This window comes from Tupaia chinensis, unplaced genomic scaffold (genome assembly GCF_000334495.1).
Source record: "Tupaia chinensis unplaced genomic scaffold, TupChi_1.0 Scaffold000138_1, whole genome shotgun sequence".
NCBI classification, from domain to species: Eukaryota; Metazoa; Chordata; class Mammalia; order Scandentia; family Tupaiidae; genus Tupaia; species Tupaia belangeri.
Window position 1 is genome coordinate 3,184,388 of NW_006159608.1, and position 22,949 is coordinate 3,207,336.

The 22,949-nt window shown below is 43.7% G+C and overlaps 1 long non-coding RNA gene across 2 annotated transcripts; it reads right to left on the reverse strand.

Annotated features, from left to right (window-relative positions):
* Nucleotides 1-1,315: 1,315 nt before the first annotated feature.
* Nucleotides 1,316-20,579, reverse strand: LOC102474901 (uncharacterized). 2 transcript variants are annotated; one of them, XR_334022.1, is made up of 3 exons: nucleotides 20,335-20,579; nucleotides 1,757-1,877; nucleotides 1,316-1,514 (listed from the first exon to the last, which is right to left on the reverse strand). It is a non-coding gene; the product is annotated as an uncharacterized LOC102474901 (long non-coding RNA). The 2 variants fall into 2 exon arrangements; XR_334023.1 differs by having other exon boundaries at nucleotides 20,331-20,579.
* Between the last annotated feature and the right edge of the window lie 2,370 nt (nucleotides 20,580-22,949).

A 22,949-nucleotide genomic window follows, 5' to 3' on the forward strand; every position in this document is an offset into this window, starting at 1 on the left:
ATGGAGGAGAAGGGATTGCAGTGTGGCCATCTGCCTGGGGGGGGAGGGGTGTGATTCCTCACTTTCTGTCTCTCTGCCTCTCTCTGTCTTTCTGGCAAGCACAAGGGCCCCATAACAAAAATATCACTCAAAAAGGGGGGGATCAGTGTGTCACAGTTTTACACCCTATAGCAAAAACCTTAAAAAATAAATCACATTGAACCCCCACAAATATTTAAGATTATATGTTGATAAAAAAACAGTCAACTTTTTTAAAAAAGGAGGCGAACAGATTCCAGTTTATGTTTGTGGTAGCCAGTGTGTGCTCATGCTTTCCTGTCCTTCTTTACTCTCCCACTTTCTGTCCATCTCTCCTCCCAGCTACTACCCTAGCTGACCTGCAGTGACTTCAGGCCCAAAACTAGACATGGAGCAGCGGCCATGTATGACTCCTCTTCCAGCTCCTATGTGGTATATGATCCAGCCACTTACCCTGCACCACTCAATGGTTCTGCTCTGATGGGATTGTGAGTCTACAGTGAAAATGGGATCCGTTTCTGGTGCTTCAGTGTTCCCGGTATCAGCTCATGCAGGACCGTCTAAGCCCCTGGCTTCTTCTCTCCTTACTCCTTCTCTCTTTGGTCACTTCATGCTCAGATAGTCTCTGCTCTGAAAACTCTTACAAGGCAGCCCACAGCTGGCTCCTTTCCCTAGGGCCCATTTCTAGCCTACCAGCAAAACATGTCCATCTTAGATCTACTAACTATAGTCTTATTCAGTGTGGTCTTCTATAACATTTCGATTCTCAATCAAATAGCAGTGTCTATATTTCCCAAACACCAAGGGAAGCATATTAAGTCTCTAGTTGGTGTTTTTTAGCAAATTGTTGTGGTTTAGTAGACATGTACTCTCCACAAGGTAGAGTTTATTTCTCTACTCCAATTTTGGACTTAGCCATACAATTTCATTTGCACAATCAACTATGAGAAGAAATGGCATTGTATCAACTCTGTGCTACCATCTTAACAGGCATTGCATCTCTCAGCTAATTCTTGCAGTTATCCCATTACTTTAAAAATCACATCTTGGACAACCGCTGGTTTCAGAATGATGATACATGTGGAACAGATTCAGAAATAAGGTAGTCAAACCACAGTCTGAAGTAGATATGACCAGAAGAGCCCAGTTTTTATTATTCCAATTGAAGTAAACCTGCAAATCTATGAAAATAAATGTGTATTTGGTAATCTAATGGATTATGAGATTGTTACACAGCATTATTATGATAATAGCTAACTGGTACACTTTACTTCTAGTGAGAAACACATGTGCCCCTAGTAATTCTTTCCAAAACACTTTCCCATATACTCAACCTCCCAACAACTCTTGGCATCCTTTACAGGAGATGGGTGTGAGCCATGTAGAGGGAACCATCGCCGAGACGCCTCTTGTGCAGATGTTCAATTGATGGCTTAGTTCACTGTCTGGGAAATTGATGTACTTGGCACTTGCTTGTTGGAGGATAAGAGCCACATCTGAGATAATAAAATAAGTCATGTTTACTATTATATAGAGTGATATAGATAGATAGCTCTGTACGTATAGCTCTACAACCTGTTATTTCATTTGAAAGTCAGTTTTAGCAAGTGTCCTTGTCACTCAATTTTCTTCTATCTGTGTATACTAATTTTGAAGAAATATATATAAAAAAAAAAAGGGAACATCAAAGGGAGTAGGGGAATGGCAAAATGGCGCCTCTCAGCCTCTTCCCACTCACCTTCGCCTGGTGCGCCCCGTCACCCTGAACGCTCCTGCAAGCAGAGGCCTTCAGTCTAGCAAGGACTGAGGTTATGCACGTGCTCCTTTTGTCTCCACATAACTAGGAATTGGCACAAGATCTATTAATAAGAAATGAGTTAAGGTATGTTAAATTCAGTAGAAATAAGAGACAGTCAATGTAGCTTAACTGTAGAGATAACAAAGAAAGCGGTCTATGCGAGCCCATGCAGGCACCTGCATGAAGGCCTCTCCAAAACAACATGTGGCAGAAGACATTTTAAACTGAATTTTTTTAAATACACAACAAAATGAAAGAAAAAAAAGCAAAAAAACCCTTTCTCCAAATGTTTAGTGATTCCTCTTCTTATCCCTACATCAGGTTGTTAGGTCTCCCAGGGAAAAGTAAATAAGATGATTAGGACAAATGACTTAATTTGCTTTTTAAAAAAATGAATTTGAATCTTTAAGGAAAGTTGTTAAGTTTCCACCTTGCCAAAATTTTTATTCTCCTTCCCATTTACTATAACCTCCTTAAAAAATGCTTCTGTTAGAATTTTTCCCAAATGTCTCATTGCCGACCTTTGTCCTTCGTTTTCTTCAAACACACAGGGGTAGTCACCTTCAGCAGTGTCCACATGAAAATGCATGGCTATTCCCAAAGAACTTTTTCTACGCCTGCATTACCTGGCTAAGTAGCATCTCAGAACGCACAGCAGTGAGTGATGATAAGCATAACGTGGTAGAGTTAACACCTCACAGGCTTACCCTCTGCACTGATCTTTAGGAACTGGGCCAAAAGAAGAACAAAGCTCCCTACAACAGCTACTACACCATTTTGATAACATTAACATTACCAATTACTAGCTGCTCATTTATGCAAACCAGACATGGCTCTGTTATTTAAATCTCATAACAACAGTACTCTGTGAAAGATATTCTTGATAACTGCCCCTTAGAGATAAAGAAAAACAGGATCAGCGGGATTAGTGACTTGCACGAGCCCCAAGATGGCAAGTTACAGAATGGAACAACATTCTGACTCTGGGATCCACACTCAGCTATTAAGTTTTGTGCCTCAAACCTGTTCTCTTTCCCACAGAGAGTAAGAACAGCATCAGCTATCACTCATTGAGCCCTACTAATTAATTAGCTTTACCTTGTAGATATTCTCAATGTGGATTGATTTAATGACAGCATCCAAATAATGCCACGTCATTTTATTTGTCTAAATCCAGTGAAGTCTACTCATGAGTCCCCAAAGGGCAGAATGGCAAGAAGCCTAATAACTGTCAAGACTATGGGATCATCTCCTTTTTTCTAGTGCTGAACAAGTGTCCTATTGCACCTCCTGAGCCAGAACATTTGGGAACAGACCCTATAGTCACTGCTTTGTCTGTGTTACCTCTAAACTGTACTGCCCAGTGTCTGGCCTCAGGGGATTTGTAACTGATGACACCCTATCCAGGATGGCACATGTACACAGTGTCCAGGCCTCTGGCATTTTCAGAAGTCCCAAATCTCTTTTGTCCTTCAAGTCAGAGAAATATCCAGCACCAACATTCCCGTACAAGCAAGTTTTCAGGAATCTTCTTCGGGCGTCGGTGCTTAAGGACTCACACTTTCCACCAGAAAGATCTAGAAGAGCTGTTTCAGCAAATGTTTAGGGGATTTGCAGTTTGCCATAGAAAAACGAAAAACCATATATGTGTTATCAACTGCGCCGTGCCAGACATTTTGTCATATTCTGCTCTACTTCCCTTACAAAACTGCAAGGTAAAAATTATTATAATTGCCTTTTAAGTTGAATAAACAAAAGACTAGAGTTGTTGTTTTGTTTTTTTAAGTCCCCAAGTCATACAGCTGTTTCGCTCTCTGGAGAAAGCCTAAGGAAAAGCTGTAGCGCATCTTCGTAATAATTGCCATTTCCTGAGCCCTCAGTCTGTCCCAAAGCCGCATGCTCAGCACTTGATACCGCTAGTTCTCATAACAACTCTCTTACTGTATAATCGCCACCTAACAGAGAACCTCGGAGCTAGACAAGCAAGTCCTTTGCCCACGCATCTCAGGAATGTGGAACCTCGCTGTGAGTCTCCACAGCACTCCTAAAGTGTTTAAAAAGGAGGTACCATCCCAGGGGACTGGGAGTTGCTGCAGAGATAAGTGGGCCCACCGGGCAGGAAGAAGAACTAGGAGTGCCAGTTGGTAATCCTGGTGCCCACCGGCCTTACAAGGCAGTGCTTTACAAGAATGAGTCACAGGCCAACAGGACAGAGGCCTCTCTTACTTTGTTTTGCAAATCACACACTGCAGAGAGAGAATTGCCAGTCACGTGTAAGTCTTATGATGCTGGTAGCTTAGTCATTCATATATTTGATAAATCATGTATACCTAAGCCTCTGGGTTGAATCGCAAGCCACCTACACAATCCTTAAGTGACTTTCCAGACTCCCGGGGTTGGTGTGGCAGCAGACACACACAGGAACATTGCTTTCTTCTTGTTCCTTGCTCTCGCTCCTGCTCCTGACTCTAGGATCCATGCTCAGCTATTGAGTTTTGTGCCTCAAAACTGTCTTTTTTGTTTTGTTTTGCATTTTTCGTTATGAGGCGAAAGTACTTGCCAGAGAGAGAAAGCCAAAGAGAGAGAGAGAGAAAATGAGAAATCACCCCCTAAGGAAGAAGGCCATGCTGCAATCCCTTCTCCTCCAGCATCCTCTGGGGATTTGGGCATGCACATACACCCTGCCAGCTTGATTTTCAGGCCTCTGCATCTGGGACTCGGACCACAGTCAGCTATGTAGGATCCAGTGCCTTAACCTCCATGCTACCTGTTGACCCTAAAATTCACTTTTTCTGTCACTAGCATGATGAAAAGGCACTCGACAGAATGAGCAGTTGCCCCGCCCTGCTCTCAGTGACCCACAAGCTCATGAAATTACCTTTCCAGCAGGACAAGATACTCCATGCAGTTTTAAGTCCCGTTAGGGCACAGAAGTTTCATCTCAGCTATGTTTGTTTGACATTTTTGAGAGATGCTATGCATGTGAAAGACATAGCAGAGATAGCAGAAGGAAATACAATATTCACATAAATGAGTGAAAGTACCAAATTTTAGTAAAAACTATATAAGCACAAATACACACACACACACACACACACACACACACACACACACACCACCTAAATACCTTCATGGGAAATGAGAAGTACAGCAAGCTGGTAAACCATTCATCTGCTTTACATTTTGAGTTCTAAATGCGGAGTTACTGAGATGAATAGACACAGTTGCTATACTCAAGGAATTCACAGCTTAGTGGAAAGACAGAAACGGTATTTATACAATGGAATTACAGAGTCTATTATGAGATCTCAGAGGAGAGACATTCAACCCTAATGGTGTAGATAGCGTAGCGAGAGGATCAAAAAGATTTCCTTATGGAGGTAGTAGCAAAGCCAAATATTTTTCAAGTCATCAACCTGTCCTAAGCACCAAGCACAAATGTAGCACCTTGACATTCCAGATCACCTGGCCCCGCGAGTGAGACTCCTACTCATATATGGTTTATCAGTCAAGACTCTTTGAACTTTAAACAATAAACAATAATATCAATTCATTTAAACAAGGGCCAAAATTTCACACGAAGTAGAGGGAGGCCTCAGAGTTAGCTTATCAACTCAGAGACCTCACCCTGAACCCAGTTTTGCCCCCTCTTTCTACCCTGAAACTCCCAACAGGTGGTATTCAGTTAACAGCAACAGAAAGCACACTGAAGCACTGTCAGAAAATCTCTAAGCGCAAAGATTCTCATCAAAAAGTTATTTACTATCACAAAAAATACAAAAACATCTAACTATTCAACTCTAAGGCCCTGTTTATTTAAATTGTAGCATATTCAATTAGTGAATTATAATCTTAAAATGTATGTTTTTAAAACCCTCGAATGTGAAAAGTTATATCTTACAATATTAAGTGAAAATGGTAATGAATTTTATTACATAATCATATCTATGTAAACCAACCAATTCAACCATTTAAAAGAGGAGAAAAAAAGATTGAAAGATTCAACTGTGCATAGTAGTTGCTTTGAAAAGTGACTCAAATGTCAATTTTTTTTCTTTCTACTTTTTGGCATTTTCCAAAATGTTTATAATGCAAATGTATTACTTTCATATAGAGAAATACAATGAAAATCGCTGATGAATTATTTGCTTGGTTTTTCTTATTTACTCAATCCTACCTATAATTAATCCAAATTCCAGGTGGTTACAGCAACTACCAGGTGTTTGACAATGAATCCCTGGGGGCCAGCAAGTGGCATGGTGGTTAAGGTGCTGGACTCCCACATGGCCAACTACATTTGAGTACTGAACTTGGCGGCTTAAAAGTCATGCTGAGAGTGTGTGCATGTGTGCCCAAAATCCCAGGAGCAGAATGGAGTAGAAGAGATAGTGGCACGGCCATTCTACCTCCGGGGGGGGGGGATTTCTCACTTTCTCTCTCTGGCCAGCACACACACCCTATGGGGGGGAAAAAGAGAGGGAGGAGAATGAACCCCAGGCTAGCCAATGGCCTGGTGTTTGGGCAGCTGCATCCCACATGGCCAACCACAGTTTGAGTCCTGGACTCCGGCTTGAAAAACACACCAGGTGCATGTGCATGCATGCCCCAAATCCCAAAAGGTGGGAGAGATGAAAGAGAAGGGACTGTAACATACCATCCTCCATTGGGGTGATTTGTCATGCTCTCTCTGCCTATGTCTCTTGCTCTCTCTTCTCTCTCTCCTTTCTCTCTCTCCAGGCAATGTTTGTACACTGTACCCCCTCCAAAAAAATAGCTGAGCATTTATCAAGTCTACCCCCCACCAACCTGCCATGTCATTACGCTGCCTTTTATACCAATTCTGCCCAATGTGCCTTCCCTCATTTATACCACCCCTCTCTGTCAGCAATACCAAACGCCTCAAGCAGAACACTTCGGACCTACCTTAGTGATCTTGGGCAAATTCTTTCACTGCTCAGAGTTTCAGTTTCCATATTTCCATAGGATGAAAACAACAATTCCCACCTCGCTATTTCTCATTAATATTATGCCAGAGTGTCTGTGTTAAGTGTCTGCCACACAGCAAGCACACATAAAAAAATTATACATGGTAGCTATTATTTTTGTTTGTTTTTCTTCCGAAGTCCTCTGTCCCCAACCTGCAGCTAGCTCAGTGCCTGGCACATAGAAATCATTTCATTCATGTTTACTGGATGAATCGATGCTCCTGGGGTTGGTACCAGACCCTGGCATATAAGGACCTGTGGCTGTGTGATTGTAGATGGCTTATCTCTGTAAGAAAGCATAAAGTAAGAGGGTGTCATGAAAGAAAGCTTCCTTCCTACATAGAGAAAGAGCTTTATCGACTTTGATCAGAAGGAAGCTTTGGAAAACTGCCTGCAGGCATCTGTGCACACAAAGCAAAGAACATCAGAAAATGAGATGGAAGGTTTTCTCAACCTTTTTCTCCACACCCCCGCATCAGGCCCCTATCTCTAACGGAGGATTTGGGAGTGTTTTTAAATGGGCTTTTGCACTTTCTGAAAAATCAGCTAGTTACCAATGCATCTCCACAGCTGAATAAGCACAATGAAGATGAAAGATGTGTCCTGGGGCAGCATAAACCGTGGTCCTGCTGCCCCTGGCCGTGGAGCTTCTCTCGTTTGGTGGACGGGAGGGTGTGGAGTATCCTGTAGCCTGCACGGTACAGGTCGCAGCTGTAGAGTCTGTTTGGAAGGAGAGCCTTACTAAATTTCATATTTTCTGCCAAGCGAGGCCACAGTTTGTTATAAGGATGCTAAAGGCCATTTAGCTCGGCTCTGCTAAAGACACCAACCTGACCCAAAGGCAAGCAAAGGAATCCTCTTTCTTCAATCTGCAAGAGTATGAAGCAGCTACGTAACGTAGTCACTGTTAACAAATATAAATAAAATATTGTAAAATTCATATCATCTCATTAGTAGGTGGTTCTAAGAAAGGGTATTAAGGAGACAGTGAGTTTAGGAGACACTCAAAACCAGTTTGAGCATAACATTTGTAGAACATCTTTGGTTCATTGAACATAAGTGTGCTTGACAAATTTTCCTTCAAATCCATTAAATTATTCATTCATTCAGCAAACACTCAAGGAGGAACTGCTTTTCCTTTGCCTTTTCATTTATTCATTCAATAAACATTTACTGAGCACAGAGTAGATCCCATGACTGTAGTGTTTCTCCCCTTTATCTGGCGAGGATATGTTCCAAGAACCCCCCCCCCCATGGATGCCTGAAACATCAGTGTGTGTGTGTGTGTGTGTGTGTGTGTGTGCATGTGTATGTGTGCATGTGCATGTGTCATGTTTATTCAATCTGATAGCCATGGTGGCTACTAAGTGGCCAATAGGCCAGTGGCATATGCAGTGTGGACACGCTAATCAGATGGACAGTTTACATCCCGGTAGGAGGAACAGAACAGCAAGAGTCTTCATCACACTGCTGAGAATGGCATACACTTTCAAACTTCTAAATTGTTTATTTCTGGAATTTTCCATTTCATATTTTTGGGCTACTGTTGACCACAGGTAACTGAAAGTATAAAAAGTGAGACCACAGATAAGGAGGAATTACTGTGCTGTCCTGTGTGTTAGGAAGAATATAAAAAGTAAATGTTTACATTTGCTGAATGAGTACAATACTCTAAGAACTGCCTAAAATCACACAGCCGGTGAGGAGGTGAGTCCAGATTGTAATTAGGAGCCTGACTCCAAAATTCATGCCTTCTTGCTATATTGCCTCTCAAATAGATAAAATACCCATATGTTTAGTTGCAAAGGCACTTAGATTTCAGAATTGAGGAATGTAATTGCCTTAAGAGAGGTTCAAGAAAATATATCAGGAATATTTTAAGAAAGAAACAACTTCTTTTCCAGAGAGAGGAGCCAACTATGGAATTTGAGATGACTCATGATAGGTAAGTAGAATGGAACAAGTATCCCTGAGCAAATAAGTTATTCTCAGCTTAAGGAGCAGTATCAGCAAACGACAAAAGAAGGAAAGCAAATGTGTAAGAGAGCAAATTTCTCATTATGTTGGAACGCAAACGCGTAAGTATGGTGAGAGAGAGGCTGGACCAGGAAGTCAGGGTAAGGGTATGTGATAGTAACTCCCTCTGAGTACCTTCCCAGGTAACGTTCATGCTGCTGAACTCCACCCTGCAAGCAGTTGTAGACACTCGATGAGGGTATTTCTTCATCACAATGAGTGAGAAAGCATTATGCTAAAACATCTGTAGGCGGTGTCTCTGTTTTCAATACTAGCTACAATATCAACCAAGACAGTTGTTCAGGAGTCTAAGTCATCCCGCCCATCTTTGGACACTGTCCAGATGAGCACAACTTGGGAAGTCTGGAAAAGAAGTTTGAGGGAAAGCTTTTCAAAAGGTTCGCCTGTCATGTGTCTGTGAGGTCTGTCTCCAGGTCATGGAGGGGTGACAGTGCTGAATGCGCCGCGCACTTTGTGCACGCTTCGTGCTCAGGAGGCCATGTTCTGAGACCTATCTGACCCTGCGAGACCTCAACGCAGGACGGGGGACAATGCTCAGAGGATCATGTTTTATTTACAATGCACACAAGAGAACTAGCTTTGGGGTCTACTCAACATGGGTCAGTCCCAACAGGCACAATGGTATGTAATCTGTGCTTTCGCTTTAAGGGGGAGAACATGGATTGTATATGGTGAGGGGTGCACACCCAGTTATCTGATCAACATCAATGTGATAAAGACGGCAAAAGGGTACCCAAATGTGCTCATACGTAAAGAACTCCATGTAATTCTGAAGAACCGAACTTGAATTTATTTGTGGACTGAAGTTCATCAGTGCTGTGAACTAGGCAGTGCAATAAAGCTACATATATCACATTATTGAATTCTCGCAGGAACTCCACACTTCTATGGGCACTAATAGTTTCTTTTTTTTTTTTTTTTCAATTTTGCTATAGGATGCATGTGCTCATCAGAGAGAGATAAAGAGAGATAAAGTGAGAAAACACCCCCTTGAGGATGGCCTTGCTATAATCCACTGTCCTCTCAGAATTTGGGACATGCACATACACAAGTCCGGTGTGATTTTCAAGCTGCCAGGTCCAGTACTCAGACTGGGAAGTTGGCCATAAAAGATCCAGTGCCTTAACCTCCATGCCATTTTCTGGCCCCAGTATTTTCAGTTTTCAGCTTAAAAATCAATCTCCATTACTCAAGAGTTTCAGCGAGCTTGGGAAAGTCACCTGAGGTCCTCCAGCTAAGAAGCTACGAAGCTGGAACTCAAAGCCAAACCAGCCAGATCCTGTCTTCTCATTCCCAAGGCTGGCCCTCTGCATAGCGTGCCTTGAGTCTCTTTTCTGTGAGTTACTGCAGGGAACAGAGGGAAAGGAACTACAGGAAAGGGATTTTTGCTCAACATAAGTAATTCTAACACACTTCATTGAATGACTTTGGGCAGGAATATGTCCACACTCTAGACATCAGTTTCCTCTTCCAAAAATAAAAATAAAAGTAAAAACGAAACAGTACAAATGGCCCTGTTGTACTACTGCTATAGTAGCTCTCTGAAATATGCAAGACTCCGTCTGGTAAAGAGAGACTTACCTCCCTAGCAGTTCTCCACAGTCTGCAATACTCAGGTAAACACAGACCTCCCCAATAGCATTTCATAGTCAGTAAGCCTCTACTGGGTAAATAGAACCTCTCTCCAAGGCATTCATGGACTTTCATGACCCAGCTCCTGCCTGTCCTTCCTCCCTCAATTTCACCCACCTAAATTCACATCCTCTCTGCTAACTCTTCCAAACGACCTGCTCATCTCCAAAGGGAAGGATGCACCTCTAAGTGCTTCACACATCTGACTTTCTCCACTTGGATAAAATTAGGTGGCTGGCCTTCCTACAAACTGGTATCTTAAAGTATGTTCTAGTATATATATTTGGTATCAGTACAGAGAAAATACTTTTATATTCATTAAAATCTTGAAGATCCCTCGAATGTTCCTAAGTATTCTTCTCTCTGTTCCATGTTAAGGTTATACTCTTCAGGCTAGTGAATGGCATGAAGGATAAGGCAGCTGGCTCCCACACGGCCAGCCTCATGACTCCAGTCCTGCATCCAGCAGCTTGAAAACTGCTCCAGGCACTTGTGCACCTACACCCAAAATCCTGAGGGGAGAATGGAGACGGGATTGCACTGTGACCATCTCCCCTGGAGGATGATTCCTCACTCTCCCCCTCTCTGTCTTTGTCTGTCTCACTCCAGCAAGCACACATGCCCTATAGCATTAAAAATAGATGTTCTTTTAAAAAAATTTTAAGAGGCATTTTTGCAATAAGGGTACATGTGCTCACCAGAGAGACAGAAGGAGACAGAGAGACAGAAAGTGAGAAATCACCCCCTAAGGAGAATGGCCACGCCCGCAATCCCTTCTCCTCCATTCTCCTCTCAGGATCTCAGACACGCATGCACATGCACCAGCGTAAGTTTTAAGATTACAGTGTTAAGCTTAAAGAACTTAAAACTTAAGTTCCTGGGTTTGGAACTCAAACCATGGTCAACTATATGGGAGCCCAGCGATGTAACCCTTACCCCTTCTGCTAGTCCCCCAAAAAGCTATATATTCTTTCTTAGGTCAATAAATAATGTATCAATCACTACCTCATCTTAAAGTTCCTTTAAAAGAAAACACTTCTTAAGCATATCACTGACTAAGGAGAATCCAATCAACATTTCATGGAGATAGGGAGGGCATTATTTCACAGAGAACATGGCGAGTTGTAGGAAATAGCTCCACACTACAGGCATTTCTCACAGGCATCTTTCCTCAGCCAAACCAAGGCTGGGTCTTCACTCCACTTCCTCCTGCTCCTGATTCCCACTACAACAGCTCTCCTGGCTCACTCGCTCACTCACTCGCTCACTCTCTCTCTGTCTCTAATGCAGAGCAATGAACTCTGCCTACCTGCTCCCCAAAATGTAATTACCCCTACTTCTTTTTTAAAATTAAATTACACAAATTTGAGAGAGAATTTTGCTATAAGGTGTGTGTGCTCAGCTGAGACATGGACAGAGAGAGACAGAGACAGAAAGAGATAGCTCAACAGAGATAGAGAGAGACAGAGACAGAAGGAAGAAACCACCCCCCGGGGGGATGACCACACCTCAATCACTTCTCCTCCATTCTCCTCTCAGGATCTTGGGCACGCACACATGCCCAGTGTGAGTTTTAAGGTGCCAAGTCCAGGACTCAAACCATGGTTGACTACATGGGAGTCCAGTTAACCATTATGCTATCTGCTGGCCCCTGATTACCCTGACTTCCTAATACTATTTTTCAAAGGGTCAAAACTACTGTATTAAGGATGTAAATTGTGTATATGACTAGCAAAAGGAATTTGAATTTTGTAATAATATATTAAACTCAAACTAAGGGTTTTATTATATCAAATAAGAGGAAGACCAAATTGCATTCTTCCAAAAACAATTGGAACCATTTGCAAGTCAACTGGCACCTTACTCCAATTTATTATAGAGCTATATTGTGCCCCTCATAAAATAGAGTCTTGGTTAACTGCCCAGGGCTCCCTGTATTTTATCTGAATTTAAGGGCACATGCAAAATTTCTCTTAATAAAGTACTACCTCTCCATGAAGTTCTGATCTGCCTCATCTTAACCCTCTCTAGTCTACTTTCAATGCTCTCCAATGTTTACATGGGCTTTGGTGCTGTAATTGATTTATGATATCTACCAACATTGAGGCAACTTCTCCTCCATTCTCCTCTCAGGATCTTGGGCACGCACACATGCCCAGTGTGAGTTTTAAGGTGCCAAGTCCAGGACTCAAACCATGGTTGACTACATGGGAGTCCAGTTAACCATTATGCTATCTGCTGGCCCCTGATTACCCTGACTTCCTAATACTATTTTTCAAAGGGTCAAAACTACTGTATTAAGGATGTAAATTGTGTATATGACTAGCAAAAGGAATTTGAATTTTGTAATAATATATTAAACTCAAACTAAGGGTTTTATTATATCAAATAAGAGGAAGACCAAATTGCATTCTTCCAAAAACAATTGGAACCATTTGCAAGTCAACTGGCACCTTACTCCAATTTATTATAGAGCTATATTGTGCCCCTCATAAAATAGAGTCTTGGTTAACTGCCCAGGGCTCCCTGTATTTTATCTGAATTTAAGGGCACATGCAAAATTTCTCTTAATAAAGTACTACCTCTCCATGAAGTTCTGATCTGCCTCATCTTAACCCTCTCTAGTCTACTTTCAATGCTCTCCAATGTTTACATGGGCTTTGGTGCTGTAATTGATTTATGATATCTACCAACATTGAGGCATTTATTAATTTATCTGTTTCTTTCTTCTTTAGGACAAAGATTTCTGTCTAATCCATCTTTGACTCTTCCTAGTCCCAGAACAGTCTTCTCTAAAAAGTGTTTGTGGTATTAGCAATTCTCTTTCTATTGCTATTTAGATAAATGAATACATGCATACACTCATACATATATGTACTCACACATTCATTTCTCAAGACCTTGATTCTAGGCCAAGTTGACAGAAAAATTGACTTTGGAGGCAAAGTCTGCCCAGTATTCCCCACTTTTAAGTCAGGAAAAGGAAGCTGGTCTTGACCCAGACCTGAGTACAGAAGTCTCCATAGGTGGGAGAAATAAAAAGGCAAGAAAACAGGAGGTGATTTGTAAGGAAAATGAAGCACACGTACATTGGATTCCCCAAGGTTTCTAAACTGGTAGTTAATTGAATCTAGTGTTCCAAGACCTTAATTTCTAACAAGGTCTTTGGGAGAAACAGTCGCTCTCCCTCAGGCAAAATGAAAGCCCTTTCCTTAACTCTGAAACGGAACTAAGCTCCAACTTCTGCCTTAATCCTTGTGCACTCTGGCACAGGCTTCACCCTGGGGGCTTCGTGAGGCAGCCTTTGAGCCTTGCTTCCTCCTGCCTGTCATACACCTCAGCTTATCTGCAAACCCCAAAAGTTATTCCTTCATTTAAAGCCCTCTGCATATAAACGCCAGACTTACCAGACATGAGTTCTTGACTACTTGACCCCGTAGTGTGTGTCCCCTGAATCTTGATTAGGGTCAGGGGCCCAGAATTAATCTCTCCATCTCTCACTGCGATTTGCTTTGCTCTTTTTTAATTTTTTTTTTTTACCATTTTTGTTTTCCCTTTTGCATTAGAGCAACATCATTCATTCACTCAAAAGTATTTACTGATCTTCAATACACATTAAGGCTGAAGACCCACAGAATAATAATAATAATAGTAACAACAATAGCCAACATTATTAGATTTATTGTATGCTGTGGTAGAAACTAGTTAAAGAGAAAAAATATGCATGATTCTCTATCTCATTTAATCCTCACAAAAATCCTATGGGTACTATAGTATAGTCACTTTATGGATGAGGAAATGAGTGACAAAGAATGAATGAATTTTTGAGTTGGTTAGGATAATTTTGTCTGCAGACAACAAGAAAAGAATCGATTCCACATAACGTAAAAAATAAAAGGACACAGGAAGAACAGAAGGAGGGAGCTCCAGGATTGATTAATTCCATTCCTTTATACCTGAGTTATTTCCAGCCTTTCATTCTGTGCCCTAGCCAGTCCCCCGTAGTCCTCAAATTGGATCCCCAGGGCTACAATGGGTCTACAGAGAATCACTGAGACATAACCTTTAAAGGAAAAGACCAAGAACACAGCCTTTCTACACGTCTATGTCAGTGGCCTAAGGCTATCGTAATTCGGTATCAAAAACTGGATAACCTGAAACTACAGAATTTCCTTCACAGTTACGGAGGCTGAAAGTCTGAAATCAGTATGCTAGCAGATCCAAGCACTAATGGCTCTAGAAAAGGGTATATCTTTGCCCTTCCTAGTTCTTGGTGGTGGCCAGCAATTCTTGGTGCTCATTGCCTGGTATCATCACCCCCATCTCTTCCCATTGTTTTCCATGTGTGTGTGTGTGTGTGTGTGTGTCTATGCATATACATGAGCATACATGTGTGTCCCTCTATCACTGTTTTCTCTAAGGACACCGGTTATGTATTAGAACCCACCCTTCTCTTGTACAACCTCATCTTTTTATTTTTTTCCTTTTTTTGGAGAGGATTTTGCTACAGGGCGCGTGCACTCTCCAGAAAGACAGAGAGAGACAGAGAGACAGGAAGCAAGAATTCGTCCCCCAGTTTGATGGTCACGCCGCAATCCCTTCTCCTTCATTCTCCTCTCGGGATCTTGGGCATGCACGCACACACGCCCAGTGTGAGTTTAAGCCACCGGGTCTGGGACGCGAACCACAGTCGACTACATGGAGTCCAGTGACATAGCCATTACGCTAACTGCTGGTCCCAACAACCTCATCTTAATTCAATAATATCCCTCTTCAAAGACCTTATTTCCAAACAAGTTCACATTCCAAATAAGGTCAGGACTGAACATATATTTGGGAAGGTGGGGAGGGATTACTAAATCTTAATGATAGAGCACACATACATACACGTGCGAGAGAGAGAAAGAAGCGCCTTCGACAAGGTCTTACGGTGACACAGTCTCCTTTCCCAGGCTCCGACTCCTCGGTACCTTGGCACTGCACACATTACCAGCACGCTTCCGGGCTAATCCAGGAATCCAAACCCACAGTCACTATGTGGCTTCTAGCCTCGCTGGGCACCTGCATTACCACTGTGCCTCATCAGCTGAGCCAGCAGTGTCTTTTTTCTTTCTCTGTTTATTTCTTCCATAAGTCAGAAAGAGGAGAGAAAGACAGCCAGACAGACAAATGGCACCCCTGACAGGATCTTAACACTGGATCCACCTCAGCTTCAGCCAGCCTCAGATCACAGGCATACTGAGACCGGTGTACTCAGGAGGCCTCCAGACACAAACCTGGAAACGTCCTAAGTGGGTCAGCCTCGCAGTACACCCCATTTTACCACTCTCACCTCCTGACTCCTGGCAGCATCTTATTTGAAGAGTTAGAAACCTTTCCTGAAGTCCTGCTAGCTGACTTCTTAGATCTCACTGATCAGAGGTGCATCATGCTCAAACCTAAGCCAATCACAGGCCACAGGAATGGGGACCCCCACCATCAGTTTACAATGATGAGAATCCATCCCAGGGCCCGGGAAAGGGGCATAATTCCCCCTAAGGCAACAAACTGCTAGGAGAATAGAGTAGAGAGCTAAGCATCACTGAGGAAGGAAGTGGAGGGAACACCATTGTCTAGCAAGGCAAACAGTGTCTGCTGTGTGTGCCTGCGGCTCCACACAGGAATCTGATTCGAGTCTGAGCTCTACGACCGTCAGTCTTCCATCTTAGCATCCATGGTGATGCCATGTTGGGGGCTTTCGGTGTATCTTCTCATTTAACCCACACCTCTGTCCAAAGAGATACCTACATTATCACCCCAAGTTAGAGATGATAAAAACAACAGCATCAAGGCCAAGATTGCACAGCGCTTGGAGGTAGATGTTTATAAAATTCAATAGCCCACACCACCAGGTTATAAATTATAAACCTAGCACTTAGTACCGTACGTAGCACGGAAAAATGAAAAACAATGTTTGGTAAATGTTTGCTAAATGAAGGGCCGACAGGTGGCGTGGTGGTTAGGGTGATGGACTCCCACATGGCCAACCACGTTCACGTCCCAGGCCTGGCAATTTGAGAATCATGCTGGGCTCATGTGTGTGTGCCCAAAATCGTGACAGGAGACTGGAAAAGGAATTGCAGGGTGGCCACCCCCTGGGGGGTAACTTCTACCTTTTTCTCTCTGTCTCTTTCCAGCAAGAGCACACACTTTTAGGAATAAATTAATTAATTAATTAATTAAAAGTTTGCTACATGAATATTCTGGCCCTTTCCTTTCTAAAAATCCTTTTGTCAGTCTCCAGGAGAACATTTAAATTCTAGTTTCTGCAAAGCATTTGTATCTCTGAGCAGGACTTTCATCCTGACTCAGAAATCCTTCTTCACCACCCTAATGGAACTTTGTTCTTCTGATCCCAAAATCAATGTACCAGTTGAGACCCTTCACGCCTTTTGGCTTGTTTGAGCCTGAAAGAATGCCCCCTGCGGCAGAGATGAGCAGTCAGTTGCTTTTCACATGGAGGTATGTGTGTCATGTAATTTATCCCCTGAATTTCTATGAGGAGAGGTCTAGCTGGGAGACCATGTGGTCCTTGAACCAGGAAGAGGCAGGAAAGCCATAGCAGGGGCCTGGCCTGGAGCGACCAGTCACATCCAGATGTGTCTTGTCAAGTAAGTTAGAAGAAAAAGCCCTGCTCTTAGAATATGAACGGATGGTTTCTTAGTTCAGCAGCTGGATAGCCTACCTCATTAAATACGCAGCGGCTTCCCTTCTCAGGGCGCGGGTTCCCCGTCTATGAAATAACGGCATTAGACTGAACTGTATTTAAGGAATCTTCGGCTGTGACATTTGAAACTTGGAAATCGTGCTTCTTGGGTTTACTGTCAGCATGCCAACTCTTTCATGTTTCTGCCTTTTTTCCTATGGACATTTGATGGGTCTGGGTGGTGAGAATAAATTTAAATTGTGTTTTTATAGTACTAAATAGTTTGGAACCAGCAGATGGCTTAATGGTTACATCGCGGAACCTAGAAACTTCAAACTCAAGCTGGGTAGCTGGGCGCCTGTGTGTGAGTGCCCTAGATCCTGAGAGGAGAGTGGAGAAGGGACGGTGGCACAGCCATCTCCCCTAGGGGATGATTTCTTGCTTTCCATCTCTCTGTCTCGCTATCTCTCTCTCTGTCTCTCATGTGTGTGAGCACATGTGCCCTATAGCAAAAAAATCTCTCTCTAAAAAAAAAATGCTAAGCAGTTGGTTTCACAGAGTTCGGTTTAAAACTGTTCTCACGTTCATTATTTTTTTTTTTTCATTGTTAGAAGGCATGTGCATTCACCAGAAAAAGACAAAGAGAGATGGAGGAAGTACCCCCACTGGGGCACGGTCACACCCAGCCACCTCTCCTCCATTTCTCGACTCTGTACCCACTGGGGCACGGTCACACCCAGCCACCTCTCCTCCATTTCTCCACTCTGTACCCACTGGGGCACGGTCACACCCCGTGTCCCCCCTGGGGCCGGGCCCCCCCCAGCCACCTCTCCTCCTTTTCTCGACTCTGTACCCACTGGGGCACGGTCACACCCAGCCACCTCTCCTCCATTTCTCGACTCTGTACCCACTGGGGCACGGTCACACCCAGCCACCTCTCCTCCATTTCTCCACTCTGTACCCACTGGGGCACGGTCACACCCCAACCACCTCTCCTCCTTCCCTCCATCCCTCCATCCTGGCAGGATTTGGGGCACACATGCACACACATACCATGTATGCTTGAAGCCACTGGGGCTGAGATTTAAAACAGGGGTTGTTGCCATGTGGGAGTCAGCTCACCTAACTACTAGGCTACCGGGCCACCCCAAGTACAGTCTCTCGATTCTTTCTTACGACAGCACTGTGAAGTCATTAATTTTCCCACTTTCACACATCAACAAATGGGGAGACAATGGAGCTCCCCAGTGTTCCTTGGTTATCAAGGCACAAGCCCAGACCTGACAGCAGCGATTCCCCAGCTCGCATCCTGGAGTCTGACCGCTCAGCATGCAAGAACCCACAGTGCACCTGAGCCCGCTCCTTCCCCAGCACTGGGAGAGCCTGACTCAACCTTTATTCAAAGACAAGGAAAGAGCGCAGATAAAATTGTTAACTCGAATCACAAATGTCATTGTTATTTTAGAGTTAAGCTATAACTCCTCACCAAAAAAAAAAAAAAAATCGAGTATAAGGAATAAGCATCTAAAAACAAAGTCCAGAAGACAATGAGTTGCTTTAAGAGATAACGACAATATCAGCACAGATGGTATTCAAGCGTGGAATAAATGAATTGCTGACAGGGCTCCGGAAGTCTGACTTTGGTTCACCAGTTCTGAGAAATGGACCACACTAATGCGAAATGTTAGTAACTTCATGGAGATGGGTGAGGGAGAAGATAGTTACTGGGCCCCAGGGTGCTCTAGCTGCAACTGCATACGAGCGTGTTTGGAAATCTGGACAGCTAGGAGCAGGTCCCTGACACTGGGAAGCTGCCAACTATTCTGTTTCTTCTGAGGACGAGGCTCGACTTTTACTATGAAGGAATACAGAGTCCTCGTTTAGGGAGAAATACTTACAGAGCGTTTTAATTATACCATGGTGGGGAAAAAATATCCTCTTCTGAAACAGAGACCCCAGATAAGAAACCAGTCATGTCTGTGACGTGTGTTACTGAGTGGCTACACTTGGCTCAGGGTTTAGAAGAAACCTTGATTATTCTTTCTCAAGACTTCCAGAACATTTTACCATTAAAAAAAAAGTAATGGAGACCTCCACTCTGGAGGGGCTTAGAATAATATTCACTTGCATTGTAATCCTTTCTCATTCCATGGAACTCCAATCGTGCTTTATAAATTGCACTGTAGGGAATTAAAGGGTGTGTTTGGTTCATGCGTATGAAGGGAAGCACAGCTATGAGGAAAGCCGGTTGAGGAAGCCACAGGCAACCTGAAGGCACTAAAAGCCCAGTGAGGCAAGGCAGCGTGTAGCGTCATAAATGAGATTAGTACCCTTATGACGGGAACCTCACGCCCTCTGTCAGCCATCTGAGGACACAGAGAACAGTCAGCCGCCTGCAACCTGGAAGAGGTCTCTAATCAGAACCCTGCCTGCACCCTGACATCAGACTTCCAGCCTCCGGAACCGTGAGAAATAAATGTCCATTGTTTTCACTCACCAGTCTATCCTATCATAGATCAAACGGTCTGAGACAGTGTGATTAAGAGGCACGGACAATAAAGCTGTGTAATTTCTTTGTTTTTTTTTTTTCTTTTTCTGGAGAGGTTTTTCGCTATAGGGCGCGTGCGCTCGCCAGGCAGACAGAGACAGAGAGACAGAAAGCAAGAAATCATCCCCCAGGGGAGATGGCCACGCCACAATCCCTTCTCCTCCATTCTCCTCTCGGGATCTTGGACACACACGCACACGTGCCCGGCGTGAGTTTAAGCCACCAGGTCCGGGACACGAACCGTGGTTGTCTATGTGGGAGTCCAACAACATAGCCATTACGCTAACTCCTGGTCCCAAAGCTGTGTAATTTCAAAAGGAGAAAAATGTGCTGTGAGTTGGAGAGAACAGAGCTCTCCTGGCCATACCCTGAAAATGTGTGGGATCGGGATGCCAAGAGAAGACATTGCTTTCATGGCAGGGAGTCACAGAGTGACCCATCTCATAGAAAATAAGCTCTATCTTTAAAGGCTATTTGGTACGTTTTTCCGGTCAGCCTAGTAGCAAAGATATCGTCTCCCTATACAAATCTTGGAACCAGTTTGTCAGGCACGATGTCAACAAACACCCACATTTACACATACACGCACATACACCCTCACACACTGAAGTGCACACATGACCTTACGCACAAATACGCCGTGTAGGTCTTGCTGTGTAGTTGCTGAAGGGATTCAGAATACGTCTGGCTCACTCTGATGTTATTTTTCCTTCCCAGACTTGAACATAAAATTGTGTTTTCATATCTCCTTCAGTCCAAGTCCTGTGGATCTGCTTAATAAGATTCAGACTTTCATTCTTTCCATCTTAGGAACTGAAGAGAGAGCAGTCTCCGGGGTTGGCCCTGCGTGAATTCTCAGCAGACTTGACAATGGAAAAGTTCAAACAGCAGGGCCTCCAGTCATTTTCTAAAGCAAACAAAACCAAAGCAAGCCTGGTAGGCTCCTTCATGACTTCCATGACTAAAATCCTCTTTCCTCACTTTTTTTTTGTTTTCCTCCCTCCTCCATATAGTCTTCAAAAACATGAGTCATGAGTACACTTGGAACTCAGTGATGAGTCCCCGCATGTCAGTGTGAAATGTCAGCAAGTAAATTAAGCAAAAGTTCTGGCTGGGGAGATAGGTCGGGTGAAGAGCTGCAGAGCTGCCTGCTCAGTTCTGATTTCCCTGGAGGAGAGGGCGTCGGCAGGAGTCTGGAACCAGAGAGATGAGGCAGTTGTGAAAGACAAAGCTCAGGGATGAAGCGGAAGCCCAAGGTGAGAAGACGCAGGAAACTGGGGCAAAGTCCAAGCCATCGGCCTTCCTTTGAGGTGTGCAAAGACTCTGGTGTGGAGGCAGTGGAGTGCGCGAGCCCCGGCGGCAGGAGCCTGGCATCTAATTTATCTGATGCACTGGTCCACGCAGTCTTTGCCGTGTGGTTAACCAGCACCATGCACACGCGGCCTCCTCCCTGGCCTCCCCACCTCTTCCTGGCATTGACTGAAAACTCTCCTCTGGTAGGACCAATCCCTTTTTGTTTATCTCAAATGGAATCTTTCCGTTGTTAATGACTCTCGGTGTTCCTCCAAGTTGCAGTCAGCATGCCGGCTCCTGGTGCCCTCCTGGCTGCCAACGCTTGTACGTCAACATTCCTTTGTTTATTGAGGCTCAGGTGCTCCAGCTAAACCAGCCTTTGTCTGCACCTTCACTGTCCTAACTGCCACCTTTCCGTCCCTCATTGTGGAGATGGCCTGATGACGAAGAACCACATTCTCCTTTATCTCATACTTCCCCAAGACTTCGGCGTCTCTCATGGCCAGTCTGTACCACTGCCAAACTTCTCAGGCCCTGACCTGTCATTTCAAAGCCTCGCCTTCCCTCTTCACACAGCACTCACTTCCATTCATCAGTCAGCACATAGTGACCGGAATCTGCCATTCCTCGTGCTCTGGGCATAGTGCTGGGACATCCAAGTGAACATGTCCCTGCCTAGAACAGGCTTGCAGTCTAGTCACACCGGAGAGGGGTATGTAGGAGCCCACTCTGGCAGGGAGGGTGTGTGGACAGGCCTCTTCCCAGCAGAACTGCAGAATCTACAGTGTTGAGATGGTAACTAATCCACATGGGCTGTAGCAGGATCCCACTACGAGGGTAGGAAGAAACCAGCATTAGCTACATAGTCTCTCATAAACCCTGCTGAAGTTTGGGTTAAGTTTTAAAATAAGGAAAAACTACCGTTCAGAAAACAAAGCAGAAGCCCAGTCATAAACCATGGAATTTTAGTCACCTTGATAGCCTAGAACTTAATACTATGTTGGCTCATGGCAGGTACTCGGCAAAGGTTTTGCCAACAGCACTCAGCCATCTATGGACACATAAAGTGTGGCAAAGGCTCAAGAGAAAAGCTACAGAATTATCCATAAGGCACAGAGCGGACCAGCTGCACACCCGAGCAAGACCACTTACCTCTGCTGATGGGACTCCGAAAATATTCCCAATCTGGCTTTCAGGGATGCTAGCTGGGAGGCCGTGAGTATTAGGAGCTGAATGAGCCTAAGACAACCAGGACTAACACAGGGGCAGCCTGTGGTACCATAAGCAACCTGCAGGAGAATCAAATCCATCTTCTATTGAGAAGTCCTTCCTACACCTTTTGAGTGGTGGGAATCAACCATCTCCCTAGAATATGGACCACCAGACCCTGTTATAGAGATTCCAGTTTGCATCTCCAGTAGAGACACCGGATTAATAGGAGTCTTCAGCAGTGACTAGGGGATTCATGGGTCATGTCTATTAACCTTAAAATATCAACAAAATTAAAGGATACCCAAGTAACCAAAATATCCGTATCATTTAGTGAAATTAGAACCAACTCAGTGTACTAACACTGGTCGTATAGATCAGAAACTATGATTAGAGGTTATATGTGCATTCGATTACATCTAAATGGGAAATTTCATTATGTATTTATTATTAAGTGTAGCTTCCTTGATGAAATTTTTCAAAACATGTTGTACTTTACTAGGAGTTTATAAAAGAGGCCTCTTTGGTGCAGAAAGGTTGAAAATCATTTGACAAGAAGAAAAAGCTTGTATATTTCATAGCTCGTTACATGAGCTAGAAACATCTCGTCCCCTGTGTGAGACAATGCTGATAATATGTATTAAACCTGCACTCCGATTTGGGGAACCGCATGGCCATGGACAGGGAGAAGCTGGTTTACAATCCAAGCATTATCCAAGCATTTATCTTACCCTTTCTGTACAA